We start from the raw sequence: 15735 nt of genomic DNA on the forward strand, positions 1-15735 counted from the left end.
AGCAGGGAAAGGAGAATAAAAACACATTTACTTTTCTGCTTGATGTCAGGCCATAAAATTGTGTACAAAACGAGTGGATAAGTCAGCAAAAAAAAAACAAAAGTAACAGCAGAGAGTAACAGTGCCTGCAGATTCATAAAATGAAGCTAATCTAATTTATGCCATAGTTGACACAGGTCACTAGCGACTAACTTTGTTAATATTTATCGATTTCCAAAAGAGATCAAATTACTGCCGCGGTCTATCTCCACGCGTTCCCTATGCGTGGCTACACTTCCATCAAACGAGCATCCAGTGCGAACCACTCCATAGTCATTTTGCTTGTTGAAACTTTGCCCAGCTCGGACAGCTCGAATGATCTCCCCAAACGAACGCCAGGACAACAAAGTGTCACTCAAAACTTTTCGACACATTGTGGCACAGCTGACCGACCAACAATGACGATTAGCAGCAATGATTCGCAATGTTTCACCGTCGGTTCACTGCCAACCAGCCTGCTGTTACGGGTGCTTCTTCCGGTGGCTTACTTCACCGGCCGACGTTGAAAGCAGTGAACGGTGGCAAATTGTTGCATATTTTCCAAGTGTCCCTCTGCGGCAGTCCCGCCGGCATGCCGCATTAAAACCTCGCGTCCCTTTCCAGCCAACCCAGTCAACCAATCTGCAGAAATCTGTTATGATGTGTCTGCCTTCGTTTGCCGGAGCTGCTACGGAGAGCACGGGTTGTGAAACGAATTTGGCACAACGGCGGTCGGCCGGAAAGAAAAATTATGAAAGCTCCAACAATCCCAGCCGTCGTGCGTCCATCGCTTTTGCACTGCCAAATTCTTCGCCCTGCCCTGTTTTCTCCTCCGTTTTTTTTTTGGTTCTCCTCCCCGCGCTCAGTTCGCACCACCATCAAACGGGAGTCGGCATGCCGACACAGCACGGAACCAACATCAAAGAGAACTTTTTGCAGCTTCCCTGCCAACAAATCTACACGCTTCCCACTGTGCTGAGATAAGCAAAAGCTTCAAGGGGTGAACGCGGTAGATAGAGTGAGAATCTGCGGAAGACATTTTTGGCAGTAGTACACCCGCAACGGAACTTCATTAGCAGTATCATGCGGATGCAGACGGGCACTATTTTGGGGCGAGAAACGGTCAACATCTCCGGGTTTGGCCGAACCATGGGGTAGGAGGACGCGTTCGGAAACCACACGGTACATCGCAATGGAAACATTGCCATCGAATGCCGTACATTCAATGGCCCCACATGATGTAGCATTCGGCGTGCCTTTGACGAAGCATTTTCTGCATAGGTGGTACACTACTGCAACACGCTTACGTACCTGGTGCGATAGCCAGTTTCGAAACCTCGTACAATGCATTACTGTCATCATCGCTGTGGCGAGTTTGTTTTCGTCCGTAGTGCGTTTTAAACTACGCTGCTGGAGAATCCACACAAAACCCTATCTAATGACCGTGTGCAGAGCGCTATTGTGTTGAACAATATTGAAGTTATGATGAGCAGAACCAAAATAGTATCCTTGCTCTCTGTACCCCTGGTTGGATCGTATGCAAAGGACAAGTTTGTAGATAAGGCAGCACTAGAAAAGCTCGAACAAGAGATTATCCTTTCAAATTTTGCCTCATTTCGTATGCTTACATGCGGATGGACTTCCTTTTGACATTGTTATGCAGACTTCATATTTGATGGCAGATTTATCAAGCTTGCTACAGTGTATCATCCTTTGTACATGTTGATCGTAGCTTGGGATAGCATGCTTAAGCAAATAATTTTAAAGAACAGTTATTTTAGAAAACTATGAGCATGCCGTAAAAGACAAATTTGGTTCTTTAAATGCCACCAGCGCATGAAACTGATCTTGTATTAGCGCCTGAAGTTATGCTATCCCACAAACAACTGTTGAGCGCTTGGACCAGTTATGGGTTTCCGTTGATAATTTAATCATTTTTTAAATAATCTTTAAGCTTTCTTGATTATAACTACAAAATTTTTAAATCAAGAAGAGTCCACCATGAATAATTAGCATCTCGAAAATCAACCCACCATTCTCAACTAAACGTTTTACCCACTGGAACCAACCAGCTAAGATCGTGGCCCCTGTACCATGACATTACTAATGATTAGCACTTTGCTGCTAATTCATTTCGTGGCCCGGAAGAACACACTACAACTTCGTCCGATTTTTTTTTTCTATGCAAACTCATGCTCGACACCCGATTGTTTCTATTACGAACTTCTCCAAAAGGTACACAGATACTCCTACGTGCTTTACGCTTCATTAGAATGTGGTTTTTGTGTCATCATTTTTTGTACCAATCTCTTCTCTCCTAGGAGTGCGCAATACTTTTCCCTCACCAGAAGCCTTGGTTTCATCTCTTTATTGCTACTTGCTGCTAGTTCGATGGCCAACGTTCGGTTGTGTATCTGTGGTTCCATATTTTACCGACCGGATATGTTGCTACTGTTCCGATGCTACTTCTGATGTAGTACTGTTGCTGTTGGTTCCCGCCTAGTTCTATATGCATATTTATTCATCTGTCTATTTTCAGCCCGTATCACCGCGCAGCCCCGCCTGTGCTGCTCTGTGTGGTGGACCGTTCCTTGGTGGACCTGCACGACTGCTGATGCTCTCGTGCAATCGTGCCACCACCATCATTCGTTCTCGTCAGTGGAAATGAATTAATTTATTTTATCTATTTCTCTGTTTTTCCCACCGCAAAGCTCGACATCTCCAGCATCTCGCACAACATATCAAGCAGCGCACGATCGTAGCCGTGGGGTAGCCAAACCCTACGAGCCAAATCCTGTGTCGCATGTGTTGCCGTGTACATGTGGCTTATTTTAGCAAGAAGAGTCGGCTAATGCTTTAGCACAAAATAGAAAGCAATGAATTGGGCCTGAGAAGAGGTGCGCAAGACAGGACAATAGAGGGGTCTTGTTCTCCACGACGGACCAGGAAATTGTATCAAATCATTACGAACGTAGCATTTCCCTCTTCTTCGGTTTGCAAGTCTTCAGCGTACCCACGCCACCCGGTACAATGACGTGGCTTCTGTTTGTTTAATATTAGTTTCGCAAAACAAATACACAGCACCACAAGCACACACACACACACCTACCGGATGTGCTTTGAGAGCTTAGAAGTGTGGGGTTTGTTGGCGCCGTTATAATGCACACACCCCGCCATCCCTTGACACGCTTCATCACAAACGGGGTGTATATGCGGTGCAGGAAAAGAACAGTCATCACTTGTTTGTCTTTCACATCCCATCCTATTAGAGCCTTTCGTCCTGCAACCCCTTTCGGCCGTGGCTGTAATCAAATAGTATCAAAAACTATTTCACCTCAATACCACAACCACTTCCTGGCGACGGGTTCGAACTGGGAGAGAAGTGACCGGAGAGGCAACTAATTCCAGACGGATGATGGTACTTCAATTATGTTGCTGAAACATTTAATTTATGGTACATTCAACTAATGACCTTTCGGGTGCTATCTGCCCCTGGTAGCATAGATAATAGTGTGTATTTTTATTTATGGGCCACAGTGTTTTGTGTTAAAGCTCTGCTCCTTCTTCGTATCAAATTTAAAGAAAAATGTTTAACATTTTAGTGTTGAGCTAGACAAATAACCAACCAAAAAAAATGCTCGTGACCTCCCGAACTCGGAAGGAAGTGTTGCTGAAAAGGAAAAGGCACTGTTTGTTTTGAGCAAATATTTAAATTTTTTTCTAACACATACACACCACCGTTGACTTTTGCCAACTGACTAGGTTGAAGCAAAGTCCAAATGAAATTCACCTAATAAATTCCTTCCCGTTCACCTTGCCTTGTAGATGACAAGTTTTGCGACAGTTTCGGGCACTCGGGAGACACATTGAACCACGTCCACGCCGCAGCCTCTCATCCAATATGTGACGGGGTTAAAATATTCTACAAAAGGGTGTAGGAGGCCGAATTGGCAGCTACTTGCCTTGTGGCGTGGAAAATGAAGGTAGGTTATACCAACCTTCTGCGTGTGCCATCGGTTCGTACGCAAGGTGACGGTCTACCGTCTGCCCTTGCCCGAAAACAACATTCTCCAGGGAAAAACGAACACCTGGGTTGGCTTGCTGACTCACGCTTCCCAGCCAACCTCAGACGATCATCGCCTAGAACCGTACCACACCACCGGTCCCTGCACGTAGACACCCCGTTGCGCTGAAGAAGGGCAAATATTTGACCGAGAAATTTTGCACAATTGCAAACATTCTTACATATTTATGCGTCCACTGTTCGCTCTTAAGAAGGCTGGGACGCGGGAGTTCTCGGGCAATGATGTTGTGTCGCACGAGGCGATGGGCTTGAAGGTGACATCGAGCGAAGGATGATGGTGTACGCTTTTAAAGTTCTTACCAACCGAGGGCCGTTCATTCGGCGTCGCTACTGGACGATTGAAGGGGTGTGCAGGCGACCAAACAAAGCGAAAGCAACCGTAAGCCATGGTCATGTTGACTTGTTTTGGAATGTTTGTTTGTAAAGCTTTTGCTCGCAGTTGTTATTGTTTTGGTGGTTTGTATTGTAGCTTGTTCTGAGTGTGTTTCTTATTGCCGATAGTTTGTATAAAACTATGCAGACAAATCATTTGTGCAATGCAATTGTAATCGATGAATTGAGAAATTAATTCTTGCATTCTTACCCACTTCAACCAAGGAGTTAAGAGCTCAAAACTTATTATTAGGTGAAATACGTTCAACAAATTGTGTCAAATAAAACGGCCTTAAACTGAGGTTAAAACATTCGTCAAACACAATCACTTACTGTTTGACATTCATTCCCATTTCGCACAAATCTACAACAACCATGTGATAGCTATCATTAAGCACGGCACTAAGACCGCTCCCTAATCAAGCATCATTTCCACGCAAAAGATGCCAATTTGCCATCTAATATTCAAACACACCTTCCATCGCTAATGTTTCAGCAACACGGTACGAGCTGCAAACAGGAAGCATGAATAATTTCCTATCCTCACCCGCAACAAAAAGTGCAAGTACAATCCCTATCCCCAGAGTGCTCATTTATACTAAATGAACCATCACCGTTTTTGCCAGCCGGAACCGGTAGCAGCATCCAAAGCGCTCAAGCAAACGGAAGAAACCGAAACCCCAGACCCAAACCTTACACTGCACAACCCAACATCAGCTCAACGGCACATAGCATCCTTTCCGCTCATTCCGTTCCGTAACGGTTAAAGGGGGGGCACATGGCGCCAGAGCTAGTGAACCCAGTTCATCCCGGAACGGTGCCAGTACTTGATACGGAGTTTGTGTCCCAAACAAAAACAAAACAAAAACGTACAAAAATTCTCCAAAAAATCTCCTAAAGTAACCCGCACGAGAGGGAGAATAGTTTATTCATTGCAAGTTTTTTTTTCTCAACAATTCTTTTTTCTTGCTTTGGGTTGGAAATCTTTAACCGGTTCGCTCTTTGGACGAAGTGCTGGGACTTCAACAGCAGGATAATGCAGCAAACAAACTCAGCAAAGCGAACCGTACCGATGGAAAGCATTACAAAAAACAATGCTCAAAATTAACGGACCAAACTCCAGCTGGACCCTCCTTGATGAAGCGGGCAGCGTTTTTTTTTCTTTCCTATTAGGAGAAAGCCGTTTTAGCTGTGTCTTTCACACAGTACCTTTGCTTCCGCCGGTGGTTGAATTTCTCTATTTTCATTAGCTCATCTGCACACCGCAAGATAACGACAGTGGTGGATGGATGGTGCTGGTGCCTCCAGGTTTCCACCCATCCTCTACCACCGTCTGCCGGTGGGAGTTCCGGTGATCATTATTTGTGTTCGGGTTCGGTGCTGACGAGAGTTTGGTGCCGCGATGGGTAGTGTTTCGGGATGAGTCAATTAATGGAATGACCTGACCTCAGTTACCACACCAGGTTTGACGAGGGGAAGGGAAGAGTCCACTCGCCAAACCTATAATTGCACCGGCCCAAAACCCTGGTCGACCAGTCCGATGAACTAGCGAACGGTCTCGGGATGCCACGGTTCCTGATGAGCTGCCCTGTATACGCTCTATTATCATTCAATTAAGTGAATTGTAAATTTGTGCCGGTGTTTGTATGGTGGGTCGTTGTAAAACCGTCATACTTAGCCACTATACGGGTGGCCGTCAGAACGCGGTGACCATCTACTGACAACAGACACAACGTCAACAACACCGTCTACCTGGCAAAGATGACCATCAATTTCCTAATTGACCGGCGCACAAGCTACGGCCACAGGTCGCAAGCATACTGAAGCGAAGCTGTCCCTGTCTTTATGACGATTGCATTTAATTTAGACGATTAAGCGAAGCACCATAATCAAGATATTCTGCACTTACCTTGACCGGCCGGAGGGTCTAGTGACAATCAAAATGTAAAGCATAATTAAAGGTTGAACAAGATTAAGGCCAATAGTTTGATTGTTTGGCCGTAGTCTGTAGAGCTTCTGGAAATTGTACATGAAGACATGTTGAATTAAACCTTGATAAGAACTTAACTTTTTGTTGGAGGCTTTTAAAAGGTTCCCAACGCCCTTTCTGTTAGAAGAAATAGAATAGTGGAATAGAAGAAAAGAAGAGAGCAAAAAACCTGAAAAGGGCAGGACGAGCCTGTGCTGGGATGAGTCAGGGAGCGAACGATGAGTCGCGAATCAACGAGGAACGAACAACGACACATTTATTCACAGGAACACATACTTAAACACTTTATTACAGGAACACTTATATTTCCTTATTACATGTTTTACTCTTCACATTTCCTTCCACAAGTTGGCTATCGAAAAATCTAACTTTTATAATCTTTACCAAGAAAATGTTGCCATCTATAATTATATTACATCGACGAATGTACTTAAAAACATCTTTCAATCTGCAAAATGTTAAAAATTGCAGATGTACAAAGCGAATCAAAACAAATAAAGCAAAAACAGACCTCGCATTTTTCGGTCGTTTCCCAACCTAATGCGTGTTGCTAAAAATTTTTTCTCACGAAAAGCGGCCGAAATCGCACGACCGGATGATTGCACAACTTCCACCGTAAGACGTCTCACAAAAACGTGTCGTGAAGCGTGAAGTTGGGGCGTAAGTGTTTTCTGGGCGGGAAAGGCAAACGAGAAGGGAAAAAACATGAATTTATTCAGCGCACCACATCATCGCAACGACGCGCACCGTCACGGAAAACAAAACTCCAAACAAAGTGGCAAACTTTTTCATCTCCGTGCGCGCCATCCCGTGAAATCGTGACACAACGTGGCTGTGCTCATCCCATCACACCCTATCGAAGTGTGAAAAGCTTCCAACTGATCGTTCACGGTGGGATGGGAAGGCTAAACAATGCACGATGGGTTTTTTTTTTTCATGCGTGCCTCACTCACCCCGGGGCATCTGGTTAAAGATCATAAAAAGACACTCTCGAAAAAAAAACTTCCAACGTTACCAATACGACGACATTCTTCTGATCAACTCTTGCTTGCTTAGCAAAGTCATATTTCTCTTTCTCTTCCCTGTAACGTAAAATGTGTTCGACTTTTGATACATCAGTCAACCGGTCAGGTGTTTCACATAACGCATCATCATTCCGCCCGTTGAATATTAAACTGGCTTGGCTTGATACACGCAAAAGCCACACAAACACAAAGGTACTAAATCTCATTGACCGACCACGGTCGCATTCCTATCCGTGTATCAACACTGCGAACCAACGCAATGAAGAAAATAAAAAAAACTTCTCTTTTCACCCCAATTCTCCCACCAGGGCGGAGACTTATGTCCAAGATGTCTCCTATGCACGCTGGGCACTCTTTCACTCAGCCTTCAGTTTACCGTTACTTGACACCGACGCACCGCTTGAGTTCGTGGCAGACATCATGCTCGAACATACACCACCGCATCAGTTCTATGTTGGATTCGTCTCTACGTTCGATAGCAAGTAACGTTTGTTGTTTGCAGCAACTTCAAACAAACACATTTGATGCAGCAGCAACAACAACAAGCAAACAAAAGAAAAAAACAACACGCATTCCTCATTTCACACACCGGAATGTGTTTTACAGTACAGTCCGGGAGACGGGCATACATCAAAAAGGGTGTTGTTTTCAAGCGCACACGACACACAACACTGGCAAAGGACACACCCAAGGATATGGTTTTCCGTGCAGGCAGATGAAGGTCCCGATAAAGGAATTTCGATCACCGGTCCCCAGTATTGGTGATACCGCTCACCGCCTAGCTGCAATATCTCCAGACGCTGTACGCCAGATCGACGCAAACTCTTTGATGTGACGCAGCATATCAAAAGCGGACGATCCCAATCGGACGACGAAATTTAGGTGAAAGCTTCATCTGACCTCAATCGCATTCAAAATCCCATTCAGAATGGGGTTTTTTTTTCTTGTGTGGTAGAGTGGCAAAGAAAACGGATGCCTCCATCGTTTGTCGTCATTTTGAGATAATCCAACGTACGCAAAAAAAAATCCATGGGATCCACACACTTTAGACAGTGGGCCAAAAATTACCTGTTCCATGCAAACATAAACGTTGCCTTTGTCTGGGCTGGCAGGCATTTTATGAGTAACAGTTTCAGGACTTTTGAAGGTGGTGTGTCGTTTTAAATCTCAACAGGACTAATCGGAAACAAATTGATATAAGCTGCTTACAACGTGTTGATAGTCGTGTAATCTTGGCGTTACAATTTACAAAACAATAGTTCATGGAATATGAAAAAATACGATATTTATTTACATTTACATTAATTCCTTCAAACATTTCAATATGTGAATAGCAATTATTTCAATTATCATAATCCGTTACTACACATAATATGTTTGCAATACTTACAAAAAAAAAGATGCAAATTAAATAAAGCATGCTCAATGGTACGGATTTAATAGACAAAATTAATTATAGAAGCTTTCAAAACGTTCGTTCCAATACTATAGTGGACATAAATTGTTGGATTCAATCGAATGAATCACAGCTGCGGCATAACCGATACTAAATTTATACCACAATTTCAAACAGGAAAAAAGATAAACCCCTCCTTTAAACGCTTTTGTTTCAGTTCCAAGCTGTGAGTACGGTAGAGTTCTCGTCCCTGTTTTCAAGCCCATACGTTCACACCCACCATTCCCATCTCGTATGCTAATTAACGAGCACTGGTGGTCAAATGTTGTCGGGATGGAAAAATCCTACACTCCCATTCATACTTTATCCCCAGGAAAAAGTAGCTTAACAACAGACCGATGAAACTCACCAATTTCACCCGAGCAGGGTCCAGTGGTTCAGCTTATGCCGTGGGATTAGGATTTCACAAATACCGCAAACATCATCCACATGTGCCACGGAATCTTTCACCACATCTGTTAATTTAGCAAACAAAATAATCCACCAACCCTCGGCATTCATTGTTCTCGGTGTCCTGGTCGGCACGAACGCGGAAAGGCAATCCAGAAAAGGACGGTTTGGCCTTCAATATAGCGAAAAGCTTTCATCGCTCGAACCCAACGATCATCCCGTTCAGCGGAAGCCAATCACTTTAGTCTCCTGTGTGTCTGTGTGTTTGTGCCCTCTATTGCCTTCTCCCGTGCGTCAGGTGTGCGGTGCTTGCCGAGCCGGTGGAATCATTCAGATCGATTTAGCTTTTTGAGGTACGCCACACAATGAGTTAACCGCATGCTGACCATTGCCATAACAGACCGCACGCACACGTTCTACGCCACACGGCGTGTGAAACCGCGCCACAAAGCAAGGACTCGATTCGTTGCGTACACCGGTCGGTTCGGTTTTGGTCCGGTGGATTTGTTTTCGATATTCCCTGCTCGGTTAACCTAAATCAAAAGGAACCTTTTTTGCGTAACACCCAAGCTGACTGGTTCGCAGTGGCACTTATTGCGTACAATGATGATCCACTGGAGGAAGTTAAAAAAAGGTTTTTTTTAAGTAATGCAAATGGAAAATTGGGGGCATCAGGAAATCAAACACCCACCATAAACATAAACAAAAAGTCAAACAATTTTATTAACTAAAAGAAAAGCGTTGAACCTCAAACTCAAACCACGACTAGTGCAAAAATTCTTGAAAAACGAGGTTTTGAATAATGAATAAGACATCAGCGGAAAAAGGAGCATTCACAGGTGACTCTAGAATCGCTATACGCCTATGACAGTCTCTTCTTTTGCTTGACTCATGCCGACAATTGGTTCACTTACTAAACTTGCTGGTACCACTTAAATAGATAGTCAGTCCTCACTAAGGGAGAACGGTTCGAATAGGATTTAAACTGCGGAGCTGCTGCGAGAAGCCCGGCGTTTTTACCACCGGGTCTTCCCTATAAAAGCTACAAAACCTAATTGTTCAAATCCCTCTCCTAAGCATATCATACTCCATCTTAGCCCAAGAATTGTATATTCTTGGAAATTTTAAAATTTTCCGTTGCGTCCCAAGCGTGAAACTTCAACAAATGCAACCAGTGCCATCCGTTTGTCATCCATATCCTACCCCACAGTATCACATATTTTCGGACCATTCCAGCGTGACTGTTACTATGACACACATTTAGCTCTCCGCCAAGCACCCACCACAGTGCTTCTCAATCACCCTCTCGAGAACATCCGCAAGGAAGGTACGCCACCTTTCCTACACCCGAACGCATGGAAAGTGAATTTTGCCCTCATCGCAACCACGCATCCCCAAGGTGCGCTTGAGCGCTGAGATGTGTTGTTAGCATAGTAGCACAGCCTTTGATGTTGCTTATCAACGGCACATTACATCTCGTTAGAAGTACCCCGGGCGCACACTGCTTCTTAAAGTTTGGAATCGGACGTTCAGCCCAAAGCTTTTGCGTTCGCCTTTCGGCGTAATTCTGCTGCATCCTTGTTTGCCGCCAGCTCTGGCAAAAGCTTACATCGCCTTCAGGCTTGCTTGGCTTAAGTTGCTTGGTTCTTGCACCCTGCACACGGTATAGTACTTTGATTTACGCCTCGTTTATCATTCGACACAAACCACCGGTGTGAAACCTGGAGCCTTATTTTCCTCCCGCTACGATCAACCAACCCGCCGAGATGGCTGGGCCCCGGCTCGAGGCGTACGAGGCGAGAGAAAATGAAAATTTAATTAAATATTTATTCCGATGCTGTTCATTCGCACAATCTCGTTCGGGGCTACTTTTTGTACTTGCTGCCGGGTAACATCTTGCTACTGTACGTAATTCATCCTTCGTAGCTGCTTTGGCCCGTGACAAACGAAGGAAAGAAAAGAATATGCTTTCCCGCTAATCATTATCCTTAGCGAGCCGGGTTTCCATTTACAGCTGGAAAAAAGGAGAGCACCCCATCAACTGCAAGGTGTCAAAGGAAAGCTAGCGAAAAACTAACGAACGCCATGTTCCGACATTCCATCCAATCCATCCACGTTATGTCATAATATTATGATTCACCCCTAGCAACCCGGCACGTACACTAGTTCTGGTTCATTATTTTCTGGACAATTTGTATTTAAATTCAGCCAGTACGTTCGTTCACTTGAAAAGTTCCGCTAGAAGGACTGAGTGAAAGTGCACAAGTATACTTCTTTGGCAGTTTTGATCGTTTCTGACATTTGGGAGCCGAAGATTCGGCACCGTTGGCTGGCTGGCTGTCTCATTTCGTAATGTTTCGCGTGCTTCAGCACGTTCCATCGCCGACGCGTCGGTGTGGGTTGAAAGTTTTATTCTTAGCCTGTTGACATTGCCGGCCCGGGTGGGTATCGTAGTACGCTCGAGGCAGGCACGATGTTCAAATATTTTAAAGCTTTGCAAAGTTGTTACACGAAGTGCAACTTCAGCACAAGTGCACGTTAACAAATCGCAATTTTTTTTTGTTCTTTCACTGTTCTTTTTACACTACATTCTCTGGACTAAAATAATTGTACAACTCTCGGAAGGGCGAGTCCAAATGTACACATTTTGTAAGCTTGCTCGCGTTTGTTCCAGGAGGTAAACGGTGCAGTAGACGAAGTAAGAGCTAGAAAAATAAAACAAATAACCGACGGCACTGACAAGTAAACCGAATGTTGCTAGATTGCCAAAACAATCGGATTACGTCCTAGCCATGTAGTTTTACTTCACGCGGAAAAAATGGCTCTTGCTAAAGTCGGTGCACTCGTAGTTGCATTAAGTTTTTGGTGTGCCATAACAAGCGAGACCCTCCGTATGGTTAGAGGAAGAAACGAGCCTGCAAAGTGCGATATCCTGTAGCCGGAAATGAAGCGGCAAGAACCGAATCTTGCGACAAAACAGCTCTCCAAGGATTGTTACCCCTAGCCATTCAAGCGAGATTCCCCGAAAAAGAAAGCATAAGTATTAATGCGTTTGCACTGGTACGGCTAAGAAAAGAAAGTATGCCAAAAATAACACACACAACTTCACATAACGTGTTCCTTTGCAGTTCCAAGGGAAGCACAATTGAGCGGCCCAACTGCCACCGTGCTTTGGGTCAAGTGAATGCAATTGAATCCATTCGCTCGAACCCGCAGGCTAGAGATCCATTATAAATATCATCAATTTTCCTTTCGACCAACATTTTCTCCCCGCAAAGCAGCAATGTCATGTCTTTGGCCGTGGAAACAAACGTGAAACACTTGCTTGGGAGTTTTTTTTTTTTGGCACCGATTTGGGCACTACAATGCAATTTTACCCTCCCGAATAAAGTCCCGGCAATAAGATTTACGCGCATGCCGGCAATGAAGCGCTCGCCGGAACGCGGTACAGAGTAAAGGGCATTATGCAAACGTCGTCTGACGTGCAATCCAGCCCGGGGCACCGCAAGCATCGGTAGCCGGGGAGAAAGGTTAAATCTCGACCACAAATAAATCATGTCACTCGGAATATTGCTCCAGAGATAGCGGCAGTGTGGCGTCTCCCTGGATCGGTGGACGTTGATCGTGCAGCAACTGGTTACCGAATAATCCTGCCCTCTTCTGCCTGGATGCCAACTAAACCATTTGCAAGATAATACAGTGTTTTGCATTTATCGTTTTGCGGTTCGACTTACCATTATTGCGATTTTACAAAGTGTGACAGTACGAACAGCGCATCGTTCATTCATTTGTACAAGTACAAATGAGAGTACAGAAGCGTACCACCATGTTTCTAGAATGTTTCGACAGGAACGTTTCTTATCTGTGTCCTTTGCACGAGCTTGGCAAAACGTTGTCAACAAGCAAACAAAAAAATTCAGCAAAATCATTCTCGAAAACATAATCTATTTAATGGCATGTATTCGATTAAAATAAAAAAGCATAAGAACCAACACTTTGCTGCTTATCAGTTTTGAATGTTACTGCCAGCACAAACATCATTAACGGAATCTACACCAAATCAAGCAGAAATATTGCTTTGGAGTTTATTTTTTCGTTTAATATTACGCTGCTCTTGAAGCATCAGTTCCTTACCCATTCGATCTTGTGATGAGAAGATTTGTATTGTTTTATCTGTAAAATAATTCATTCCACCAACTAATCTAATTTTAATTATAGAAAAACCAACGTACGGTACGTGTTTTGCCTGGTAGCAGACACCCCTCGAATCTAGATGTTAGTCTTACCTGCTGGTGTCTTCCTGCCGGCAGATTAATAGCCCCACAGACGTGTCTTAAATATACGACGAATCTTTAAAAGCAAACACGACTGAAGAAAAAATAACAACAACGACTGGAAGAGAGAAACAAAAAACAATTGAAAAACGCATCCTCCTGCACTGGACTGGAAAACGAGATGTTTAGTTTATTGTGCAGCGGAAATTAAATTTCATCTACCATTCAAACAACTCCGGAAGCGATTTTATGCGAACGGAAGAGAACTTACTCTCCACGCAATCTCGGCGTGAAAATGAATAGCAAGAAGAAGCGGCTCCCCAGAACGAGAAAGAAAAATACCCACCGAAACCGTCATCTTCAACTTTATTTTCTGAGAATCTACAGCTTAAGCATCAGCGAGTCACAGCACTGGAAAAGAATGAAACAGCACGGATTCAGCACAAGACGAAAAAAAAATGGTAGATTTTAAGAAATTAATTTCATTGCAATCCACTCTCGCCTGCACGCCTGTCACGATACGTTCCGGCTAATACTTTTCGCATTTCGGATGTGTTCCCTCTGCATGTGCCGCCTCTTGCCGGTACGATTGTTTAGTCAGCTGCCAGGGCAAACGGTGGCGGTTATGCAATAATGCTAAATTATACCAACCTCCTCAAAGGATTGTTCGCGTGCATCTTTCCACTGCTGATCTTTGTTTTGTGCAAAGATAAATACGGAATGTGAAACATTTTCCAGCTGCATTCTGCTGCTGTTGAGCGCGATCCGGCAAAAGTTCGACTGCATTTCTACGGTACAGTAGTGGAGCATCTTAATCACAGCACCAACATAGACCACGGTTAGCCGTTATCGAGACTACGAGCGTATGAACGTATGAATATTATTTAAAGACATGTGTGTGCGCGCGCGCGCGCCATGTTTTAAGCGGATTACACATCACAATGCACAAAAATTTTCGTCTACATATAGCATTCGTGCTATTATGGAGGGAAAAGAACCCCCAAACCGTCGTCAACATGATGGTACCGTACCATCGTAGGAAATGGTACAGGTGCATTCCGTGTACAGTACGGCACAGTTTGCCCTGCCCATCACTGAACTGCACCGCAAAACCGACCGTTTCGAAGTGTGTCAAAACTGTTTCTACCACTACCCGCTAGCCAGCTGACGATGTACTTGTGCGATCGTGTACTTCGTTTCTTCTTTTTTTTTTCATTCAGCGATTATGGTACGATTACCAGCATGGTTTGGCATTGGAATGTGCCAAAAACAAAACCAGATAATCAACGCTTTTTTCCCCCATTCCCGGTGTGAGTGTAAGCTGAGGAAAATTATCTCAATCCATTCGCCCAGTTTCCTCTTTCTCACTCTTTCTCTCTCTCTCCATTCCAGCCAAGTCCAGCTTTCCAGGGAGTCGTTTGTACGGCCAACTACTATTGACACCCTGTAGGAACGAAACCGGATAGTGGCATGCGGCATTACTATGTGTTCCGGTTTTGCTGCTGATGAAACCGACCGGCTCTGGTAGTGAATGCTGGAACGAAAATGAAACCGAAAAAACTTCCACTTCCGAAGGAATGCATGGCTGTTGGTGTCCATCTGCGCGCGATGCATCTGCCCGTTGACACAGGCGGTGACACACGTGAAAAAGGAAACTCGACATTCGGGTTATTTGTAAGCGTACAAGTGGGTCACAGGGGCGTTTGATACACCTGTTGTTTTTTTTTTAAACACTCGCGCCTATAGGATCAGCTCAAACCACGATGATCGTGAACGGTGTGAGCCGACGCTTTCGAAATGGTTGAAACATAAAAATGGATGTTCTTGTTTTGTTTCCCTTTATCATCTGCCATTGGACGATTGTTTTCACTAGTTTCTTTACTCAATAGTTCTGCGCCGTATGTGCGACCCAATAATACGCATAATATGTTTTTGATCCAGCAGTACAATGCAGTTTGCCGCATGGAAACGCATTAGTATGCAGTTGAGTGAACAGCTTAGCAACTGAGTAGACTCCGTTGCAAAAAGAAAAAAAAACAGAACAAAAGAACCCGCCTGTCCATTTTTTCTGTTTGGTTTCATAGCACTGGCGCACCGAGACATTCATTTTCCACGAATCCTCCAAG

The 15735-nt window shown here is 44.3% G+C and overlaps 3 protein-coding genes across 3 annotated transcripts in view; 1 reads left to right on the forward strand and 2 right to left on the reverse strand.

Moving 5' to 3' along the window:
• The window catches only part of LOC126558402 (sorbitol dehydrogenase-like), a 286926-nt gene that overhangs the window by 232144 nt on the left and 39047 nt on the right, over positions 1-15735 (forward strand). The gene's annotated exons all lie outside the window — the stretch shown is intronic.
• The window catches only part of LOC126557604 (protein arginine N-methyltransferase 1), a 724795-nt gene that overhangs the window by 84959 nt on the left and 624101 nt on the right, over positions 1-15735 (reverse strand). The gene's annotated exons all lie outside the window — the stretch shown is intronic.
• The window catches only part of LOC126558443 (phosphate carrier protein, mitochondrial-like), a 92794-nt gene that overhangs the window by 30324 nt on the left and 46735 nt on the right, over positions 1-15735 (reverse strand). The window lies entirely within an intron of this gene.

Source organism: Anopheles maculipalpis, chromosome 2RL (genome assembly GCF_943734695.1).
Source record: "Anopheles maculipalpis chromosome 2RL, idAnoMacuDA_375_x, whole genome shotgun sequence".
In the NCBI taxonomy this organism is placed as follows: domain Eukaryota; kingdom Metazoa; phylum Arthropoda; class Insecta; order Diptera; family Culicidae; genus Anopheles; species Anopheles maculipalpis.